Here is a 24,114-nt window from a genome sequence, read left to right on the forward strand (position 1 = left end):
TACTTTCCTGTAGAAATACGTACAATATTATTGTAGGCATACTCTACAAGAGGTAAGTACTTTTCCCATTGTGAGCATTGGTCTACTTCTGTAACATAAGTCTTTAGTAGATCGAGCATTGTAAGATTGGCTATCTCACTTTGGCCATCCATTTGTGGGTGATAGGCCAAAGAGAAATTCAATCTTATTCCTAGATTTTCAAAGAGACCTTTCCAGAATTACTGGTCATTCTAGGAATCTCTATTTAACACAATGGATGTTGGTAATCCATGGTGTTTGAAAATCTGTGATATGAAGAGAGTTGTCATTTGGTGTGCCTTAATAGTCTTTTTGACAGGAATAAAGTGTGCTTGCTTGCTAAACCTGTCGACTATTGTCCATATTCCCATACTCCCATGGATAGACTTGGGTAATCCAAAGATGAAATCCATGGATATACTCTCCCATGGTGAATTTGGGATAGGCAATGGCTGGAGTAATCCAGGTTGCTTCCCTCTATCATATTTGGTCTTTTGGCATACTACACATTTTGAAACATACTCTTGTATGTCCACTTTCATGGTAGGCCAATAGAAATACGTTTCTACTCCGCAAAGAGTAGGTTGAATGCCTCTATGGCCCGCATAGGAAGGAGCATGGGATTTATACATAACTTTTTTATGAAGGGAATGGGTAACACATAGCGTATTGCCATGGAGAAGATAACCATACTGCAAGGTGAATGGTTCCTCTTTCTTCCCACAGCAAGGGCTGACATTATGTCTTTAAAGTCAGGGTCAGTAGCATACTCATCTATCATAAAAGATAGATCATTGTGAGTAGCTATAGACACCGCATTAACTTTTGGTCGTCGTGAAAGTGAATCGGCCACTTGATTGTGCTTAGCAGCAATGAGAGCACTATGAAAATTAAATTGCGAAAGAAAATTTGCCCACCATATTTGTTTGTCGAAAAGCTTGGTTTGCGTCATGAAATACTTGAGACTTTGGTGGTCGTTTCGTAGAATGAATGGAGTCTCCAATAAGGAGTGCTTCCATGTGTCTAGGGCATGTAGAACAACTAAAAGCTCTTTCTCACAAATGCCCAATACTTGTTCATTCGTATTGAGCCTTCGACTCTCATATGCTATGGCATGCCCTTCTTAAAGCAAAATTGCTCCAAGGCAATCACCACAAGCATCACATTGGACCTCAAATGTTTTTGAGAGATCCAAAAGCATGAAGACTGGTTGGGAAGAAAGCTTCTCTTTGAGCTTATCAAAAGCATTTTGCTCCTTAGCAGTCCATACATACTTAACGTGCTTCTTAATTAAGTCATGTAGTGGTCCTGCTACTTGAGAGAATTTTGCTATGAAGCATCTATAGTATGCGCACATACCAATAAAGCTTCTTAGCTGATGTAGATTCCTTGGATTAGGCCATGCTTTTATTACCTCTAACTTTGATGGATCCATACGAATACCACCTTGAGATATAGTATGACCTAGGTATTGAATCTCTTGAAGAAAAATTCGCTTTTCTTTTGGTTGAGAAAAAGCTTGCTCTCCCTCAATGCTTGAAAAATCACTTGGAGATGTTGCTCGTGTTCCTCCAAAGACTTGGAGTAGATGATAATACAATATACAGATGGGATATTCCATAACTCCACATTTGTTCAAAAAGCTAGGAAAGTGAGATGCCATGGTCCATAACTTTGATCCAATAAACAACCATTTTAAGCTTCATGAGGAGCCCATTTACAATCGTATTTACCATAATCCACAACCTTTCGTAACCATTGTATTACACATAATAGGCCACAATTAGTCATAGCCCTGTTCACAACATTAATAACCATATTTGGCCAAGTTTGCACACTTTTACAAAGGATCAATATACATAACACTATGTTGGCATATACCATATCTGAGCAAGCATGGTAAGCTCGATACCAACCTCATAAGCACACATAAGTAGAATAACGTGCCCACAATCAATCATAACCATATACACAACTACCCATTCATGGCTAAGTGAGCAGATGTTAAAGTTCTATATCCATAACACTAGAATAGTATAGATTGAAACCGAACGGTAATGGTAAGCTCGATAACAAACTCAGAGGCACAACATGAGTCTCATACTAGCCATGCCAACCATAACCGAGTATACCAAGCCGTATGTTAACCCCTCAGTCAACCCTATCATATAGGGTCATTCCCAAGAGCTTTTGTCATTATACTTTAGCTTTTGTCCTTTTGCAACTCGAGGCAACATTTATCTATGTTTGCAAGAGGATACCACCTTTTTAAGTTATTCTAAAAGCTCGTAGATATGTATTGACAGTTATCACTAACCTCAAAAGGAATTTCTCAACCGCAAACAAAAGGATGAACATATATATGCCAATAATAAGTTAATCATAAATTGAAAGCCTTTCCTAAACCCGTAAGGTGATCAGTGCCGTAAGTGATACAGTGGAAGTTTCCATTCATGTAAATTCTGGCATATGCATGAAGAATATAACCATAACAACAAGTGAATCATATCACAACCAAATAGTTCGGACAGTAGTCCATATCAATGCCATAGGTCACTTGAGAATGAGTCGGAGTAGTCAACTCCACAATAGCCTGCTTATCCTTGCCTTTTGCCATAGAGCCGACAACTTTAACAGAACACCACTTGCGGGTAACACCCTCACAATCCCATTGTACGGATAAAAACTCCCAAGTACACACATGCACACCACAAAAGCATACAGTACCAATGCTAAGTGAGCATGGGAGCTCACCTTTTATAGTGTTTGGAGCAAGTGGCCACATTCCTCCAGTGTAGTATGGCAGGCCCATCATCAAGAGGTACGAGGAATATAGCAACACCGCCTAGTACAAAGAGAGGGGAGAGAGAGGAGAGGGTGCTGTAGCGCGGACCTCTCATTAGGAGGGAGCCACCGTGAAGTTAAGTAGAAAATTACAGGGTTTACAGAGCCAGGAAACCCGCCGCATGAACATATGTGTGTGTGTGGTGGCATTTCAAGCGTCAATTAAGTGTCATTTAAGGCACCTTCAAAATCTCAACTATTGAATTACCTATTATATTTCACCCAGGACTCCCTAGGTCAATTAGCCCCAATAAATAATGTCCAAGGAATGTAACATATTATCCTTACATTATCCTAGCCGAGCAAAAGGACCACCCATATTTACACCAGTTCTAGTATCCCAGTACCAATACAATATTAAGTACACAAGTAGCACCAGTACCAGTACATAAGTAGCACCAGTCCAATATATTCAAGTACACAAACCGTACTAGTACCAATACCAGTATAATACTAGTACACAAGTAGTAGCAGTACCAATATCACAAGTAGCAGCAATATCAGTGCAGTATAATATTGTACACAAATCGTACCAGTTCCAGTATCAGTATATCACATAAGTAGTCCTAGTTTAGTACAATTCAATACCAATACTAGTACAATATACACACGTAGCATCAACACCAATACATATGTAGCACCAATATTAGTCTAGTATAATATAGTACCAGTATCAGTCTAGTATAATATAGTACTAGTATCAATACCAGTCCACAAGTAGCACAAATACTAGACGTAGCTCTAGTACCCATAGCACCAGTATCAGTATAGAGAAATTAACACACTATCCCTAGCAATGTGTGTGTGTGTGTGTGTGTGTGTGTGTGTGTGTGTGTGCAGCCACCCTTACCCAGGCACAATACCTAATGAGTCTAGTAGGCCCATTAGACATGGGCCTACTTCCTCAGTAAAAAAATAAGTAATGTAACATGAAACTTGACCCCATGCCACTCCTTTTTACTAAGAGTCGCTATTATGGTGGAAATCAAAACTCGTTTATTTCCGAAGCCTTTAGCTTGAAATTTTTTAATTAGTACCCTCGTTTCTTCTAGGACTAAAAATACATTAGAGGAGGAGTAGATAATTAAGTGAAGAATACCTAAACAGGTATGTAGAGCCATTTTGAATGGTCTGTTGCTCTTTTTTAATACAAACTCAGTAGCGGTAAGCCTAAGCCTGATCTCGTTTCCAAAAAAATATAGTAGAGAAGTTACCGACAGAGCAAGTGTCAATACTTAATTCAATGGACGGATAGTTAGTCTGTTTAGTGAAGGAAATACCATTGCCGGTATCTTGTTCTAAAAAGGTGGGTCAATTGCTAAGCAAGTAGGATAGATATCCAACACTTGCTGGGCAAAGTTGGGATTATTAATACTTAAATATGTCATCCATAAATCTGAAAGTATGATTACACTTAATAAGTATAGAGAGCCCTTTTGCTTGGGAAGTTTGCTTAATAATCCATTTATATTCAAAATATAGTAAATAAAGGTTACACATAATGGGGGAATACGATAATCCCATAGGAATGCCACTTGTTTGACGAAAGCAGTCATTACCAAGTACAACAAAGTAGTGGTTCAAAACCCCCTGAATGATTATTTTAGCTTGATTACTATTCATGTGAAGCGGGGAAGCCTTGTTCACTTTACTTCACCCACCTGGCTGTCTCAACAAAAGTGATGCCAGAGAATCCATATTTAGCTTTATTAGAGAAGGCCAAGTCTACGAGATAATTTAATACATTTATGAGACCATATTCACCTACTAAAGGGATATTTTCATAGCATTGGGTAATATATGTTGTATATACTAAATAAATGACAGATGGTAGGTTTAAGATGACATCAGACGAGTTACCAACTATCCAAAAGGGTTGAATGTCTACTTGTGAGAAGCGCCTTACATCTTTTCTTTTAATAACACATATGTTTTTAAGTTCTTCACTTATCGAATTAAGTCCTTCCCTGACATGTTTTGTAATCTTGGAAAAAAGGCAATCGGAAGCATTAGAGATCCATCGAAATTTACTTTTATGACTTTTGGAAACAGGTTCAGAAGTTTGGTAGTTTCTTCCTGAAATCCTATCTCCGTCATACTTTTACATGTTCTTTGGATAATAATATCCAGATCTTCTGCAATGTCACATAACTCATTACCTCTGAGTCAGTTTTCAGTTGCTTCAAAGGCAAGCTTTTTGCAGATGATAGATGGCGTGTTAGATGCTTTATTTAAACCGACAATGAACCATTTCGAGTTAAGCTTGCAAAAGGCTAAGGAAAGATCAACGGTGAGCCAAGTAGACTCAGTAAGTATCCACTCACGTGGGAGCTGTGAGACTAGACTGGAAAAGACATTCTCCAACATTTTTTGCAATTCTGTTGAATTGAATTGGCCACAAAGGCTACCACTTCCACTTTCGCAGGGCACTGACTCCCTCTAAGTTGCAGGCAATATCTTAACCTTGCATACCCAATTCCCCTTGCTCATTGGTGGCATTTTGAATCCTAGGATGGGTGTTCATCTTTCTTTTGCACTAAAAGGACTGGAGAACAAAAGGGAGAGGAGCTAGGCCTCACCATCCCTTTGTCTACCAATCCTTGTACTTGCCTCATGATTTCCTCTTGTTAAGCTTGAGAGACTCGATAGGGAGGCTTGTTAGGCGGTGAGCTTCTGGAAGGAGCTTAATGCAATGGTCATCATCCCCTCGTTTTGGGGGTAAGCTCATAGGGATATCATCGATGAACACATCTTGGAATCATTTCAGAAAATTAGACAAGTCTAACTCTTCTTGATTCCTACCATTTACAGTTGATGAAACATTAGGATCTTTTAGAGACTCTTTGACAAAACTCATGTAAGCAAAAACTGAGCTCTTCATTGATTTATCAAAAGCAGGAGGATTTACAAGTGGAGTAGTGCAACCACACTCACTAGCATCTATATACATGTTCTTTCCCCTATCGGTGAGTAGATTCTCCTTTTAGGGAACTTCAGGTTGGTAGCCATGCGATCAAACCATGGTGCCCCTAGGATCGCATCCTCATTTTGGAGAGGAGAGATGAAAAAGTCTTCTTTGTCGACATAGCTTTGGATATGGAGCCTCAACTTCCCAATCAAGGGAGTAATGGAGGCTCACTGTCCCTTGAAAGCAGTGTTGGCCGTTACAACATCTCCCATCTCTTCCTTTGTTTCCTCTCTCCCCTTTTCGGGTGACAAGGAGAAGGACTGTGTGTTGATCTTTTCCTCTTGGGAGGAGTTGGCGATCGTCTAGACCGCTATCTTTGTGGAGCCACATCTTCAGAGGCACTTAAAGTTTCATTGCTTTCTTGCTCTTTGGATTCCTCTCTCGTATGGGAGAGAGTCTTCTTTTGGGGGTCTCGTCAAGAGGCCTTCTAAGCTCTCTCTTCTCTTGGAGAGGAAGGGAAATTCCATAAGCGCAAAGTTGTTGAGTAACTTAGGCTAGCAAAGCAGGGTTTCCCATAGCTTGTTGTAACCTAGTAACGAGATAATTGAGAAACATGGGAGAATCATCATTAGCACCTTCATGTGCAAAATCAAAGCTATCAATGTTCATTCGACTCTCTTGGTTATTGTCAGCCATGTTAACAGTTATTTGTGTACGTACTTAGTGTATGCTTTGGCAATTCAAAACCTTACTTGCCACTCCTCTTAGCCTTTGAAAGTCAGCTCTTAAGTGTCTACACCCACGGCTCAAAGTGGTTAATTATAGAGAGTAGTGGAGTAGGTCTATCATAGCAAAGTTGCCGAGGGCTAGCTCTTTTTGGATTTCTTATGGTTCAATAATGGTAAATCCGTAGGCAAGTTTAAAAAGACTCCATTATTAAGTCCAAAGCTCCCAAGGTGTGCACCATATCCCACATAGTGAGCTCAACAAAATCGATAATAAATCCTAGTTCCACTTACCCTAATATAATTAGCAAAATCAACCATTTATAGGCTACTTAAGGACCTCTCTTCTTAAGCAAGAAAAGAGAAACCAAATGCTTTGATACCAATGTAATGGAATTGGCCTATTAACTTGAGAGTTGCAGAAGTTAGAGAGAGTACTTTTGAGAAATTACTTTGTGAGCATAGAGAGTGAACATAATTGAAGTTAGCAACATAAACATAGCATTTAGTTAACTTGGCATGAACAATACTTTTACAAGAGAGAGAATTTAGAGAACATGACAACAGTTGAGGACCTGATTTATGTGGAGCCCGGTCCCCCCTCCAATAGGCATTAGTATTATGATTTCTCCCATCAAGAGAGACTTGTAACAATACAACTTTGTGTTCTTTGTGACCTGGGTGATGCAATGAAGATGGAAAGCTTCATGCATCACAAGCATAACATAAAATTTGTGGAAACCATTAACTATCCCAAGCCTCAGTCCCAAGACCTCAAACACCTTCGAAGTTGGAGAGAGCTAGCAGGGAATGAGGGTAGGGAAGAGGAAGAAGAAACATTTCATAGGAGAAAGACCTAGTTTCTCACTTATCATCACTCTTCTTGATAGCATACATAATAGCATAGTAATGAAGATGGAGAAGATGGTGAGCTTAAGCATTGAAGCATGGATCTTGGTTTGATTTGCATTCCATAGCCAAGAGTGTTGGTGTAGGCTCTCAAGCTCTACTTGCTTGGAGAAGGTGAAGGAGCTCTTGCACTTTGCACAATGCACAATTAGAGTGTGTGTGGGAGAGTATACCCCCTAAGCAGGCCCCCTATTTGCTTTGGTCGACCCCCCCCCTTGTAGCTCATGCTTGAAGCTCATTGGACCCCTCCAGACCTAGCCAATCACAAGCAAGAGTCATACCAAGCAACAAGGGTAGCCTTAGGACAAGTGTCCCACTTTCCCCTTTGAGAGAGAGGGCTTGATAAATGCTAAAACAATTAATTAATTGTGCTAAATTATCATTGGAACCCTTGGAAGGCCAACCAATAGGCTTTAGGCACACCATGAGGGTAACCTAGCTAGGGGCTTGACATTTGTCCTACTTGCCTCTTGGGAAAGGGGTGCCCTTTGGGAGAGAGAGTGGTCAAGCAACCACCCTCCCTTATTGCATGGCTCGCCCCCTCCTTGTAGGGATTCACCGTGACTTTTGTGCCACCTCAAGCCCCTCAACCTTGGGCCTAGTTCTCACCACAAGCTTGGCCCTTAAGCCCCTCAAGCTTGGGCTGAGTTCTCACCTCAAGCACAACCCTAGCATCTCAAGCATGGCAAGCACCTCAAGCATCTGGATCATCAAGCACCTCAAGCATCTCAGTCATCAAGCATGTCAAGCACCTTAAGCTTGGGCCGGGCTCCCAGAGTTAAGCACAACCCTAGCTTACCTAAGATCAAAGGACTTTTAACACTAACTATTGGATGTCTTCAATGAAGCTAACCCTAAGGTCTTTATGCTCCATTGGTTAGCCTTGATCTTTGATAGACTATCTCTCATTTGGGCCCCATTTACATTGGACCCCTGTTTAGATAGATCTATAAGCACATGTCTATATCCTAACCCTTGTTCCCGTTTATTCTTCCACATTAAATAATCAATTTAATATAAGAAAATCATTTGGGTTGGTTAGATATTAGATTTTATGACAAAGGTCGACGAGCAACGAACAAAAAGCAACATAATGGATAGTGTGCCGAGGGAATTGTGTTGTGTGTGGCTGTTGTAAAGATGGAGAGGAATCATTGAAGAAGAGGAAGATCATCAGAGGCCAGGCACATTCACTTTTGAGCCGACATCGATGGTTCTAAACCAACTCACTTTGTCAATTGCAACGATACTAGGCTGATTCCTACATTGCTTTAAAAGTCGAACTTGGACTCTTTTAGGAGAGCAATAGAGGTCTTTTGGGGTAACCAGCGAGTGAAGTAGGAGAGGATGAGCAAAAAAAGACAGTAAGTAGTGAAAATTTGTAGGCTGGTAAAGAAAAACAAGAGGAAAGGATCTCGTACTTCTCTCTCTCAACTTCGAAGGGGCGAAGACGAAAGAGGAAGGACATTGTCTTAAACTCTCTCTCTCTCTCTCTCTCTCTCTCTCTCTCTCAACCTTAGAGGGGAGAAGACTAAAAAGAAATCTAGCTCAGCTTTTCCTCTTTTGACATTAGAGAGCAGTGGGAGTATTTTTGCTACAAATGGGAGCGCGGAGAGCCCTGCAAAATACTCGAAATAGCACATAGCAAGCCATAAATCAACAAAACTGTATACCTGGCAACTATCATTGCACATACTCCGAGCTGTACGTAATACAAGAGAGACAGAGAGCGGGAGAGGGCAAGAGAGCGCGTGCATGCGCACCTCCTAGAGCGGAGTGCTACGCCATCACATCGAGAGAGAAGAGAAGAGAGGAGAGAAGAGTACACAGACACTGGGTGCAATCTCCCCCCGTACAACAGTGACCATTTCCCTCTTGCACGTACTTGTTTTATAAATTTCTTGAATGGTCAATTTGGTTACAAACTGGCCGGCCGGTCATAAATGGTGAAAGCTCATAAAGAGCACTTGAATAATAAAATGTACATAAATATGATATCCTTTTTGCAATAGCGTAACTTGGTCAAGCCTTTTCCACATGTGAGCTGCAATAAATAATAAAGTATCAATTGGCATGGGTATATATATTGACAGATATTTGGATTTGGATTTGGAATTGGTATATGATGATTTTTTGTCGTGACAGTATTTATGGAATTGTAACTGACACTGATGAGAATTAACTTATTGAATGATGAGTGTGACCAATGATATCGTGATTCATCAGGATATGACATATACTGCTTATTCTAGTGGTATGGGACACTAGAATAGTAGTATGTGGATGACGACAGGCATAAGCAATATTATTTTTTTCATTAATTTTACTATATGCTATTTTTGACACAAATTTCTAATCATGTTTTTTTACAAGTATCGTTTGCAAATTTCTTATCTTTGCAATTGAGGACAGTTACTTTTCAACGGAGAGGTATGTTATAGAATTGATACTTTATTATTTATTGCAGCTCACAGGTGGAAAAGGCTTGACCGAGTTAGGCTATTGCAAAAAGGATATCATATTTATGTACATTTTATTATTCAAGTGCTCTTTATGAGCTTTGACCATTTATGATCGGCCGGCCAGTTTGTAACCAAATTGACCATTCAAGTAATTTATAAAACAAATACGTGCAAGAGGAAAATGGTCACTCTTGCACGGGGGGAGATTGCACCCAGTGTCTGTGTATTCTTCTCTCCTCTCCTTCTCTCTCGCCGTGCCAGCGTAGCACTCCGCTCTAGGAGGTGCGCCTACACGCGCTCTCTTGCCCTCTCCCGCTCTCTATCTCTCTCGTATTGTGTATGGCTCGAAGTATGTGCAATGATGGTTGCCAGGTATACAATTTTGTCGATTTATGGCTTGCTACGTGCTATTTCGAGTCAACTTAGCGAGAAGAAATACTTTGCAGTTCTCGCATAGATCCACTAATGCCACAAAAAAAAGAAAAGAAAAAAAGCAAGAACCAAAATAGTCTAAGTTGTTTCAATGGGCCAAAATAATAGAAGTAAGAATAAAATTTTGGTGAAATCATTACAACTCGATCTGAAGGATAAAAGTATGTTGACTACTTACTGAGGTCGACTGTGATGAGCGTTTGAAATTATGTGTGTGTTTTTTAAATTATGTGTGTGTGTTTTAAAAAATAAAAATTATTTAAAGGGTCATTGACGAGTGTGTAGTCATAATATCACGTGCATACATGATGGGAATGCCAGACGACAGATAGTAGATTGATCCAACAAATAATAACCAACGCAAAATTAATTTGATCTTATCTACTCTTTCCTAAAAGTCTCCATTGACGAAAGGCATTTTTAGACATCAAATTATGTAAGATAATCTCGATTTTTTGTGCATCAGAAGAATGCCTTGCAAAACCACCTAATTAAGAGTCTCGTTTAAACTGATAGTAGAGAGTATGGGAGTTTGCAACGTATACAAATTACTTAAACGAAGCTAAAGAATGCCTTAAAAGTCAGATAATGCAGACCACACAAGGTATAGCCCTGTTATTCAAAATTAGGAGGAAGTAAATGTCTAATGAGCGTGAGTAAAAGAAAAAGGATCCATCAAGTAGAGATTCCGGTTTGCGTATTAACGAAACACTCACGATATGTGTGTATTTAAAGTGTGATGTGATTACGTATATGGCGTGGGCATGATAGCAAACTACAAGCATACCAATTTGTAGTAACCGTCTTTAGAATGCAAAAATTACCTACCCAAACAAAGTGAGACAATTCGTGTGGATCTAATACAATGTCTGGGTATGAAAATAGACTAAAATCATCATCGTCGTTGTCAAATCTTGTGGATGTCCTGCATCGAGTGTTTGTCTAAGAAAGTATTGCAGTGGTCGTTGAAGAGCTTCCTCAATGTCCGATGCTTCTATGTCATCGACCATTGGCCAAGAGGGAAGGGGGAGAGGGGGGAAAGAGAAAAAGAAATATTATATTAACAGTCTTAAAAAGACCAAAATTACAATCCTTGTGGATCTAATCTAATGCCTAGGTACAAAAATAAAATGTCGTAAACGAAAAGACTGGAAAAATCATCATGAGCATCGTCAATGCTTGAGAATGCTCAACAACGAGCATTGTGGCCTAGTTATGATGATGCCTTTTAGTGTCTGCAGCTTGCTCACCATGTGGCTGAGATCAAGGGAGAATTGTACTACGTTCCCAGGCAATGAATGACGATCATGAGACACTATGCCAAGTTAAAAATAAAAAATAAAAAAGATTTCATAATAAATGTCTGCAAGTATGGCTCAAACTGAAAGCGGAAATACAAAATCAGCTTCAAAAACTGTAAAAATTATGTGAAGCATTTCAGGCAGCGAGTTTTTGTTCGGTAGGCTCGCCGTCAACATGCCAAGGTGGAGAAGCAAGAGCCACCATGCAATTGTGGAAGTTGTGTAGATAGTTGGCATCTGTTAGTTACCACGACACACTGTTTGACGACGCTGCTTAGTGGTGAGCGACGTCATTGGTCTGTAGTGGGACTGCCGACAGTGACTTTGGTGCTGCTGGTGGCCGCCACTGTGTGGCCCATGTCGTCATCGTACAACATGGCTTGTGAAGACCGAGGCCGATCGCGCCAGTGAGCTATGCTAGCATATGAGGCCTTGAGAATCTTGATTTTGGTAGACTCGGTGGGATTCGAGTTTGTTGCCTACTGGGTGGAATTCCTGCAGGTTATAGTGCGCCAAGGGTTAGTGATTATGAGTCCATGAGCCAAGGAAGATAGGGATTAGATGGCGGTGTTCGAGAGGGAGTTTCAATATGGTCCTGCTTGTTAGCTGAACGAGAGAGAAGTACTGCATTTGTGTTTTTAGGTTGTTGCAGGGCAAGATAAGGGAGATAGATGATGATGGGCTGTTAGAGGGCAGCCTGTGGTAGCCGTGGAGAGAGAGAAAAAGAGAGAGAGAGAGAGAGAGAGAGAGAGAGAGAGAGAGAGAGAGAGAGAGAGAGAGAGAGAGAGAGAGAGAGAGAGAGTTGGTGGTTGGTATACACCATAGAGACAGTGGGAGAGACAATGACTTGGCGAGCAAGTCGAGAAAGAAAATAACATGATAATAATTTATATAATATAGTTTTTATATAAAAAAAACAACCCAACTGGGTGGTATCCGTGTGCATGCAGTTGGATGCCCCACAATATTGTAGCGGTGAGATATTACTGGGGACAGGGTACACACCAACGTGTGAGCGGTGGGTGGTGTAACTGTAGACGACTGAAAACGCTGGTTGCATGGGAGAGGAGACGGGGTCCGCTGGTGGGCTCTATGCAGAACACAAAAGTAGTGGGCAAGTGTAGCTGGATAACATGCAAAAAGATGGTTGAAGAATGGTGTGAGTGAGGGGACAAGAAAAATGAGTGGCACATGGCCGTTAGTGTTGGTAGCTCACTGAGGTTTGCGAGCGTTCATCACGGATAGTGGGGTGTGTGCGCACGTGTTTTGCAACAACGAGAGGTAGAGAGAAAAAGAGAAAGAAAATACGACGGCGTAGAAGTTTGCTTTCTAGGTTGGTGGGGGTGAGATATTGTATGCATGGGTGGTTGGTTCCCAAGAGAGAGAGAGAGAGAGAAAAAAAATTGGCAGCCGGGCTGTTGCTGCTTATTGCATGCTGAGTGCTTTTCCCAAAGTAGCCATCTTGTTAGCCTTGTAATCCATCATTGGCAGCTGCCGTTTTTCTACAACGTCGGATGCCTAGTGCCATTGCTATTGGCGCTACCATAACTGTTTCCGTTTTACTGGCTAGGTAGCGGGGCTACAGGGTAAAGATACAGGTGCAATAGATAAAGGCATTAGTAGAAGGCGGATAGGGTTCCGTAAGCTGATCGTCTTTCCCTCCTAAATCATTTAGGTAGGGTAGCTTCCCACGTATGCGTAGAATCTCCAAGCTGCTCACGTTGCATGATGGTAATGATGCAGTTTAGTCTGCTGTGATGCATGTCCCTTTGTGTCAGGGTGTTCTAGGGTCAATTCCCACAACCCCTTAAAAAATTTACCTCCTCGTGTTGCGCCATCCTTGCTACAATATATTTGAAGTCTACAAATTTATGAGAATAATAAAATGTACATAAATATGATATCTTTTTTTTTGCAATAGCCTAACTTGGTCAAGCCTTTTCCACATGTGAGCTGCAATAAATAATAAAGTATGAATTCTATAGCAATTTTACTCCTGATAGAGCATAAGAGGAGGACTTCTAATGGGCTAAATTCATTGAAGAAAAGAGTACAGTTGAATTGATATTTGCTAATAATTTTGTCCGATTTGGGAAGTAAAAGCAAAAAAGAAACTGGGAACTTTACACAGGTTTTAGTGTAATTACCGACAAAAGCTTCAAATTTTGACCTAAGACTAGGAGAATTTCAAGTTTGCCCTTATTTTCATCGGTTAGGGAAAATGTATTTTTCTAGCCCTGCCCACAAGCATACAAAGAGAAATCTGCATTTTCAATTTCTAATTTGGAAGTGTTTCGTGCAATAAACTTTTTAAAGTTGTGTTCTCCCATCTTGAACCCACGGTGCGCGCGCGCACACACACAACACAAGAGAGAGAGAGAGAGAGAGAGAGAGAGAGAGAGAGAGAGAGAGAGAGAGAGAGAGATGTAAGGTGTGAGCTTTGTCCTAGAGTACTAAAGTATGAGTCAAGGAGAGAAGAGAAGGAATTATCCCACATGCAGTGGTGCAAGGCTGTAGAGCTACTTAAAGCTCATTTCATGAATGAATAAACTATCTTTTTTGCATTACATCTCCCTTGTTTATGGTGAGCTTGTGATGGCTTAATACACAAGATCATGTTTATGAGTCCAAGTGAATTGATCTTGGAACGTAATTCGCTTGAGGGATAATCTAACCAACACACACTCACTTGTATGCACGATGTTTACCTTTCATCCACCCTAACTAGCCCGATTCAATTCCCATCAAGTGGTATCAGAGCGCCATGCTATGTTAACAAGGTTTCGTAACTATGCATTTGCGTCTTAGTATGATTAGCATTCCTTAATCATAATTAGCTAGATCTACTAGGTTTGTTCTTCTATTGCATATCACATTCCTAATTAGTATTCCATTGGCTAGCATGAGCATGCTGTTGGCTAATTGGAAGCTTAATTAGCATCAAGGTTCATTAATTTTTCTTAGAAAGTTGCATTTGCATTCAATAGATGCTCCTCGTTTAAGCAAAATTGCCATTTGCCATTGGTGTGTGTGTGTGTGTAGCCCCGTTCAAGAGCTTCCCGTCAAGTCTACCCATGCTAAAATCACACGCCATTTGCCTATTCTAGAGCTTGATTAATTTTGCTCTATTGCACACCCTCACTCTTTGGAATTGTTGCAACAGAAGCCCAATTTTGTTTTTTTTTGTGTGTGTGTGTGTGTGTGTGTGTATGTGTGTACCTAACGATATTTAATGTGCATTGTACCCTTGTAATAAAAGGGGTCCCAATTACATCTATATCTGGCCTTGCCCATGGTGGGAACATCCCTTTTTATAGGGTTGACCATCCCTTTTTTAGGGGCCACACACAAAAAGACCAGTCAAACTGAAACCCATTGGGCGAACGCAAAAAGAAGGCCAAAATCGTTTTGAAGTCCCTCGTCGGGTCCTACCTGCCGGGAATCGGTCGTTTGCGTTTTCACCTCCGTCAGGCGTCTCTATTTGCCTGTTGCACGGACGCCCGTCTGCTACTGGTTTAGGCCACTTCTTTGACCGTCCGACCACGGACCTCATTGACGGCGATAAACTGTTCTTTAGTAGGATTTTGTCCGCCTCAAGGAGGCCCCCCTTCCCACGACCCTGCTCGACATCTAGCCTGGCTTGTAAGGCCCCCCGTCCCGCGGTCTTAACGTCGGCTCCCCTGATCACTTCACTTTGGAGGCCCTTCTCACGGGAAATCTACTGAGAGCCTTGTACTTCCTTCAACTTGGGGACTCTTTCCACATCTAGCAAGCTCTCAAAATCCTTGACCAACGGCTCACTCCCCCGGTAAATCAAGAAATCCTAAAGTGTTAAATCATATCACTTTCTTGGAGTGTTGCTACCTATTATGAGCAAGTGGAGCATCAAGAGGTCAACAAAAAGGACTTAGCTTCCACAGTTATTAAAACTTGACCGTCTAAGCAAAGAAAAAGAATCATCCTTATTGTGAAGAGTGACTTCACCGTTAGTAAATAGGTTCTTTACATACATAAAAATTCTCTCATTTAACACTAAAAACTTTGCAGCCAAGCACAATTGTTGCAATGTATGTCACGACATCCATCATTAAGGAAGATAATGTCATTATGTTATTGTACGGAGTCCAGACATTGGCCTTAGAGAGTCACCAATTGCAAAGACTGCTCCAAGGTACCATGGGGAAAAATTCACTTCGAGGGGAGGGAAAAATAAGGGTCACATTGGGGGGGGGGGGGGAGAGAGAGAGAGAGAGAGAGAGAGAGAGAGAGAGAGAGAAGGGGGACATAAAAATTTGGAAAAACAAAAATTTTTGGAAGCCTTTTTCCTCGCTAGCTCAACAGTTTCACTTAGTGAGTAGTGTCGAAGAAGATGCATGTGTGGAGATTGTTTAGAACAGTGAGCACATTCGCAACAAGAATTGGATGTTTAAGGAGAGTAGCACTCATACTACTACCTTACATGTGGTTTCGACTCCGTCTAAGGAGATGTAGGACTTAATTACTAACATCTTTTTATGTTACAAGTGTCTCCAAAGTATAGATTGACTGGACGTATGAACACTGTCACTGACCCTGAAAAAATAGCGGCATCAATGCCAAACTCTGTAAAGTCAAGAAACAGGTATATGTGGCCCACTTCGAGGCTAAATTGCTTCATAAAACTCGTCTCCGTTCTTATCTCATGAGAGTTTGCAAAGCTAAAGGGGCTCCAAATGTTTTTGTCCCTTGTGAATGAAACCATTGCTGAATATATAAGCAGCTTCACATTTCTTATTATTTATCTTTGAAAACATTTTAATTGGGTGACATCTATAACATGTGCATCACCTGCATACGATGCCAATACTAACTGAATGTTGTGTTGTTTCCATGGGTGCAGGTGAGGGTTACCTTGTCAACTATGGTCTTCAAAGTTCCTTGGAGTGAAGATGGTGGATTTATATATCTTCAAGCTCTTAACTCTCTTGTACTTATGTATAAAGACAGTTCTGTACTATGAATGAAAATTACACCACCTTTTCACTAACATAGTTTCTAGTGTCTTTTGTAATTTGAAATAATTCTTTGGTGTTTATGTTATATTATTACTGAAAAACACACACACACACACACACACACATGCATCATTGGTAAGAGCGAACGAGACCCCTCTCCCCCCTTCTCTCTCTCTCGCGAGTTGTTGCTACCTTTCATATAGTTACAAGAGAAATGTTAGCCTGTGTTGATGCTCAATAGTCCCATGCTAACTTCCTTGCCGACATGTGTTGTGAGATGATCCACCTGCACAACAGGCGGCCTCAATCCCCCTGGCCTACGTTGGAGTGTTCCATGCACTTTTCAATGTGGATTGGAAAGGGTTGAGCGCAAGTCCCGCAGTAACCAGATCCCTTCGATCTCGTTTGGGGTTGATGTTCTACAGGCGGAAAAGGGTGTATCCGTTGTGTTGGAAGAGCCTCATGACCAAGTGGCACGGGCATGGGAGGGTGGGATCTACGACGGGGACATTGTGGGCTGCAGATCCCAGTGGCGACGCCGAAAGTAAATTAGGGTACCGTAGATTACTTTTTATTTTTAAAAAGTACTCTAAGGTACCCTAATTTACTTTCAACACCCGTCTCTAATTTACATGTTTTAAGTAAATTAAGACCCCACGTTTCACAACGCACGCATGACGTAGTGGTTAAGGTAAGCGCCTCTCATGCGTGAGATCACAGGTTCAAATCCGACGCTCCAAAATGGGATTACTTTCAAAATGTGGATACTCTAGATTACTTTTTACCTTAAATTACAAAAGTAATCTAAAGTACCACAATGCCACCGTCGTAAATCCCACCCTCTCGTGCTTGTGCCACTTAGAGCCGAGTCGCGCCAGAGAGTGGTGGGGGGAGTGGAAAGAAGAAGACGCCTATTTATGGTATAAAATGGAAGTTCTCCTCGAATGTAGAAGCCCTGCTATGGCGCTGCAAGCACCTCTGAAAAGGTAGGTATTAAGCTATCTTCTCGGAAAGAATGGGCTCTCCTTATTTGTAGATGCATTTCCTCCAATGAAATTGCTCGTAATCTGCTACATTCTCTCAATGACTTTCTCTCCCGCAGGAGTTTATTTGGGCGCGACCTCTGTACCAGTTTCTCCCCGACTCCCCCCACTAAGCTCGGGTGCGACTCAGCTCTTAGTCCCGAGCCTGGAAGAAGGACGCCACGCCCTTATTAATACCAACAATATGTGTGTCATGATCTCGCATGGTAAGAGGGAGCGTGATGCGCCGCGGGTCGCGCCAGCTAACACCTTGCAGACAGGATGGGCTCTTACGGATAACATAAATACTATCTTCGCCAATGCCTGGCTTTCTCTCGTCAGACCGAACGCTTGTTCAGAGCGTAGGCAGAGAATTCCCTTGCAATGGCGTGGCTATGGCAAGCTTGTTTCATCAATTATCAACCCTTAGACTGTGAAGAAAGCACGTTCAACCCGTCCTCAGCCATTCCCACTTCATTATTTTGAGCAATGTGGAGCTCCATAGTACAGGAAGTTGGAACTGCAGAGAAGAAACATCGATGACCTGTTGTGCGAAGTGTGAACAATCTACAAAGGTTTGTTTGACTCTTTTTGGATTGCAATGCTTTCTAGAGTTACGTATGGTTTAAATGCATGGTTAAGTCATTAAAGAAAGACACGATAGAGTATCAGTGGAAAGAGAAAGACGCAAAAGAATGTTTGCAAGAGGTCAAGGCATAGTTACAAGAAACCTCCGCCTTTGATAGTCTTGCTGGTCTCGTTCCGTTTCCGCATGCAATGTGACTATGGGTCAAGAGCCCTAAACTATGAGCCAGAACAGAAATGTCATGGAGGTCAAGGCATAGTTACAAGAAAACTCTGCCTTTGATAGTCTTGCTGGTCTCATTCCGTTTCCGCATGCAATGTGACTATGGGTCAAGAGCCCAAAACTATGAGCCAGAACAGCTTGTGAACCAAACCCACTGCTTTGGACCTTGTTTTGACCTTTGAAGAAGGTCAGTGATCTAGTGGTGCCAAGCTCATGAAATTGAATCACTGGATTTTTGAAAGCATCTTATATGGGATGGCATTCAGGAGTGGATATTTAAGTATCAGTATTATTTGTGAGAATTAGTACATTTTGGGGGTTTTAGCATTTCAAGCTGAATCTTTGCAAAAGGTGTAAGCCACTGCGGAGAGGACTTCAGACTCATAAAACCTATTACAGATGATCAGAAGTTGAAACTGTTATTCAGATTATCAAAGAGCTTTTTCAGATGTGTGATGAAAGTTTGGTATTTTCTGCAAGCATGGGTCATCACTATTGGTAGTAGTGTTACATTGGGATGATCAGAGTTTGTAAATTGGCAGTGGGCGTATTAAACAAGGAACCCTTATTTCATGGTGCTAAAGCCATCCATGCCACTACGGGTACTAACCATGCAAGGAATGCCTCAATGTGCAAGAGATGGCAAAAATCTTCACTCCAAGAAGGCATTGTGTGTTCGACTCAGAGGAGTTGCTAGTGCCCTGGTATGAAGTAGTTTTCTCATATTTGTTCATATCATGCCTCGCATTGCCGGGCCTACGTTGCTGGTAGCGTAGGTGCCCTTAAGTTGGGCTTGTGTGCAAGTACTTTTCTGTCTTATTAGTTTGGAGGGGGGCCCACTTTTTGGTCCTATTTCATGTTTTTGACTCCATTATTTTTAATGTGATTGAGACATGTGTGGGGTCAGGCAGCCCTCTATCCTCCTGTCCTTCTCTCACACACATGCACGCGATGTACGTATGTATTAACCTTGTGTTAATAATGTGTGTGTGTGTGTGGAAGTGGGGTTGACCCCTCCTCGGAGGCAGTTGTGTATCACTTGGTTACCCGAGCAATGCGAAGTGCCAACATTCTGGTCTTACTCTCTCTCTTCTTCTCTTCTTCTCTCTCTCTCTCTCTCTCTCTCTCTCTCTCTCTCCCCCATCGTTTTTCTCTGCCATCGCATAACCTTTCTCTCTTTGCGTTTTTGGTGCCGCAACTCATATGCTATTTTCCTCCATTGCAGTGCTAGGTGACCTCTATGTGTACTTAAGCCTTGTTGTGGAGAGGGATCATTCCCATGCTTGTTTAGATCCTCTTATCATCCACTTAGAACTCCCTTGCGGTGTATTGTAGCCCGATAGTGGATCCGATATATCTTCTCTCTCTCCTACCCCAGAGATTGTTTTAGAGGTTTGGGGATAGGATTCAAAGAGATGTCCATTTATTGGAGAACACTTTTTGGGAGGTTGACCAAGTTGTTTCCAAGAGATGAACTGGGTATCACATGCACATGGCTCTATGAAATTCTACTTCTATGCCTGTGGAGCGAAGGTTTATTGGCTTGCTAAAGGCCTTAGTATCTGTAAACAAACTTTTTTTCTTTCTATTAGTATCTGTAACAAACTTGGATACCCCAAGTCAAGATTCTACCACGACACAGCAAAGATTCACTTCAAAACAGTTCACAAAAGACGATACGGCCCGGTGTAGTTCCGTGCCAAGAGGTATTGGCCTTAAAGACTGGTGCCCCTTTCGGTATTTATTTTTATATTAATCTGTGTGCAAAGTACAAAGAGCCCCGCGGGTGCTCACTCTTAGTCTTTGTGTCTAGATCCCTTGAGAAGTGAGGCCCTTAGGCTTATTTATTCTTACAAGGGATGCCCAAAAGCAAAGCCCCAAAAGCTTTCAAACTCAAAAGCAATTGATTTCCAAAAAGTTGTCCGTATGGCCTACCACGTTAGCATGTCAGCGCGTTTTGCGGGGTTTCGTACGCTGCTGCCACGTCAGCCTGTCTGCGCATTTCTCGGAATTTCGTACAATCAACCCTGTGCGTGTTCGAGGACCTGCCACATCACCAGTTTGTGACATACCCTCTTCTTGAAAGGATTGTAATCGCCCTCGATTACGCCTGCAAAACAGACAGAGGCCATAAACTGTCTTAGTAGACAGTAACTGTTAGTACCTGCGCCCGACAGGCTGACGTGGTAGTGTACAGAATCTTGTAGAATGCGCTTATTGGCTGACGTGGCACCGTACGGACCTCCGTGTTTTACGTTGACTGTACAGGCAATATGGATGTCCGCAAAAAGCGCTGACAACGTACGAAAATTGCGTTGGCTGATTTTGGCTGCTTTTGGGCAGTTTGCTTGTGAGTTGAACTTTTTGGGGCTCTGCTTTTGGGCATCCTTTGTAAGAATAATTACACCCAAGGGCCTCACTCTGCAAGGCATCTGGACGCAGAGATAGAGAGTGAGCGCCCGCGGGCTCTTTGTACTTTGCTCACAGATTAATATAAAAATAAATACCGAAAGGGGCTCCAGTCTTTGGAGCCAATATCTCTTGGTACGGAACTACGCCGGGTTGTGTCGTCTCTCTTTGTTCTGTCCAGTTAATTTTGAAGCGAATCTTTGGTGTGTCGTGGCAGTATCTTGACTTGGGGTGTCCAAGTTTGTTACAGTGGTATCAGAGCACAGAAAGATTCTTCTTCTACGGAGGATTCGATCCTTTTGCAGCACACGTAGGTTTTTGTGAAAGAATCTTCGTGTCTCAACCCTGGACTTATTAGCCACTCCCACCCTTCATACATCGCGCATCGGGCGCGCTCCCCTCTTCATTGCTCTGTCTTATAGGGCGTAAAGCCATAAAGAATCCCAGATTACACATGCGTTCCCGTGGAGAATCTGACAGAGATGACACCTCTGAGTGGGAAGGGAAAGAAAAGTTGAAAATCCGGCGCAGAGACTGAAGAAAAAGAATGAAGATTTGAGCATTTTTTTTTCGACGGACAAGTTTGCAAGAATGGAGTACAAACGTCAATTGCAGATTGGCATATGTGTGAACAGATTGATTAAGTACTCTAGGGACGCGAGTTTGGCGAAACACCTGAAGGATTACGCGATTAATAAAATTTACTCGAGATGGCGTGTGGCCATTGCTTCCCCTCTCAGGTAGGGAGGAAAGCCGAAAGGACTGACAAATGTAGAAAAGCGAAACCTGTACTTGTAGAAAGAGATGGACAAGAATTCTTGAAAAGAAGATGAACCAAAGGACTACCAGAAGATAAACTTGAGAGTTAGAGAGCAGCAGTTGAGTGCGGAAGAAAAGGAAAGATGAAAGCAGAACTGGTACCACATTTCGTGGGGCCCGACCCGAATCAGATCTACCAACTTATGGGACCTCGTCCGATGGGGCCCAAGAGACATAAAGGAATTAAAATAAAGCAAGACCCACACACACACAAAGGCTAGCGCAACAGTTGATGACGAGGCAGTCGTATGGACGCTCCGGATTTTCTGCAGATTGATGACGTGGCAGATTGTATGGATTTTCGCGTTTTGCGCTTATTGTTGACGTGGCAGTTGTACGGATTTCCGTGATTTATGCTAGCAGCTTTTGGGCATTGTTTTCGACCAGATGCTTTTGAGTTTGAAGGCTTTTTATGTAAACTGCTTTTGGGGCCTAGGGCCTTTAAATATGAGGCCATGGGCTCATTCTCTAGCATGCTTCTGGACGAAGGTGCAGAGGATGGAGTTCTAGCTTGTACAATGTTGAAATACTAAAAGGGCCATCAAGGTTTGGGGCCAATACTCTCTGGGGTGGAATTCCGTCACTTCCTGTTGCGTGTCGTCTCTCTCTCTCTTTCAGTTCAATTGTTATTGAAGTGCTAAAAGTCTGTCCAATCTGTTCTTTTCTATTGGCACGTGGTGCCCGTCCTGTGACAGTGGTATCAGAGCATCAGGCGTGTGCTTTTTTGAAAGCATACCAGACTACCAAAGAGCAGACAGAGCAAGATTGCACTTCCAAAGTTCATGGGAAATTTTAGCTTTGTGCTCCGACCCCGGACTTATTAGCCACTCCCACCCTTACTTCATCGCGCATCGGGCGCGCTCCCGTCTTCACCGCTCATACCTTACAGGGCATAAGCCAAAAAGATCACTTGCAAGAGAATGATCCAAGATTAGTTTCGAGTCATTGTTTTTCTCAAAAGCAGTGCCATGCAGATGTGAAAGTTTATAAGTACCAAGCCGCACACTCCAAGGACTTGGCAAGCTTTCAAGAAAATTTTAACCCAAAGTTTTATGGTTTCTGACATCTTCCTTTGGAGTGCAACTTCTGGTAGAGTGGGGTATCCTGAAATGCTTGCCACAGAAACCCTAGCAGACTATAACTTGCAGTCTTTGGACATCTCTCACCAGGTGTCTCTTCTCAAGCTGATAACCTTGGAGGTCCAGTGTGATTACTATGTCTTTGGATTACCATTGCGGCCAAAGGAACACTGCCTGTCCAAGAGCTGACAGACCATGTTGTGGTCTGCTACGACCTTATGGAAAGAACCTAATCCTAATTTTTGGTGCAGGTTTCAGGATGGAAAGTCAGTCGACTTTTCGAGCTTGATTGATGTCGAGATTGCTTTTTAAGTTTGAGTTCTGTTTGAGAACTTGTTTGATGATCTTGTTTGAAATGGATGGTATCTGTTTTGAACCTGGCTTGGTGCCGATTTGAACTGTTTGACTCTGGTTTTAATACTAGTTTCATTGATTGGTGATCTTACTCCCCGATGGAGAAGTGATAAATACTGTTTTGGTATTGTTTGAACCTTGAAACGATGCTGGCCGATGCCTGGGGAGCGTTTTGTTGTATGTTTGAAAATCTCGGAACGACGCAAGCTGATATCTGAGGAGCATTCCGTCGTATGCTAAAAAACCTCCGAACGATGCAGGTCGATGCCTGGTTATATCTTGAACCTCCAAGCGACGCAGATTGCGGTCTGGGGAGCGTTTGGTTGTAGAGTCCTCTGAGCTCATGGTCCGGACCTTTTTAGGTTATTTATGAGGGGAGTGACGAGGTAGTCATTGAGTAGCTTCATACAACAGATCGTTTGTCTCAGGCGAGTGCTCAATGGCCCTGTTTGTTGTGTCTTGTAACATGTATATGTGAGCATTCGTGTTGCATTGTGATGTGCCAACCATTGAATATTCCTAATTGGATGAGATTGCATGGGTATGTAATTTTAGTGCATCAAGACACTCGTGGAAGATCAGTGCGGTCTCGGTGTGATGGCAAATTTTACTACGCCGGAATATCAAGAGTTCCGATCTGGACGAAAGGAGAAGCCAACTCCTTGATCAAAAGATCCGAAAGGAGAAGCCAACTCCTTAACAAAAAATTAGCAAACTGATTCTCCCTCGGAGTGACCCTCATAAATTTTTAAAAAGCTAACTTGAGTTGTTTTGCAGATATGCTGTAATCACGGACGATTACGCTCTTTCAAGAAGGGGGGATGTCACAAATTGCTGACGTGTCAAGTTAGTGAAGAGCAGAGCCAACCTTCAAATCACGGCCGAGGGGCCTAAACCCTAAGAAGAACAAGCAACAACAGAAGAAGAAGTCCTACCAACTTATGGGACTCCGTCTGATGGGGTCCAAGAGACATAAAGGAATTAAAATAAAGCAGGACCCACACACACACACAAAGGCTTGTGTAGCAGC

The sequence above is a fragment of the Adiantum capillus-veneris genome, chromosome 30, assembly GCF_014529385.1.
Source record: "Adiantum capillus-veneris isolate H3 chromosome 30, ASM1452938v2, whole genome shotgun sequence".
Lineage (NCBI taxonomy): Eukaryota > Viridiplantae > Streptophyta > Polypodiopsida > Polypodiales > Pteridaceae > Adiantum > Adiantum capillus-veneris.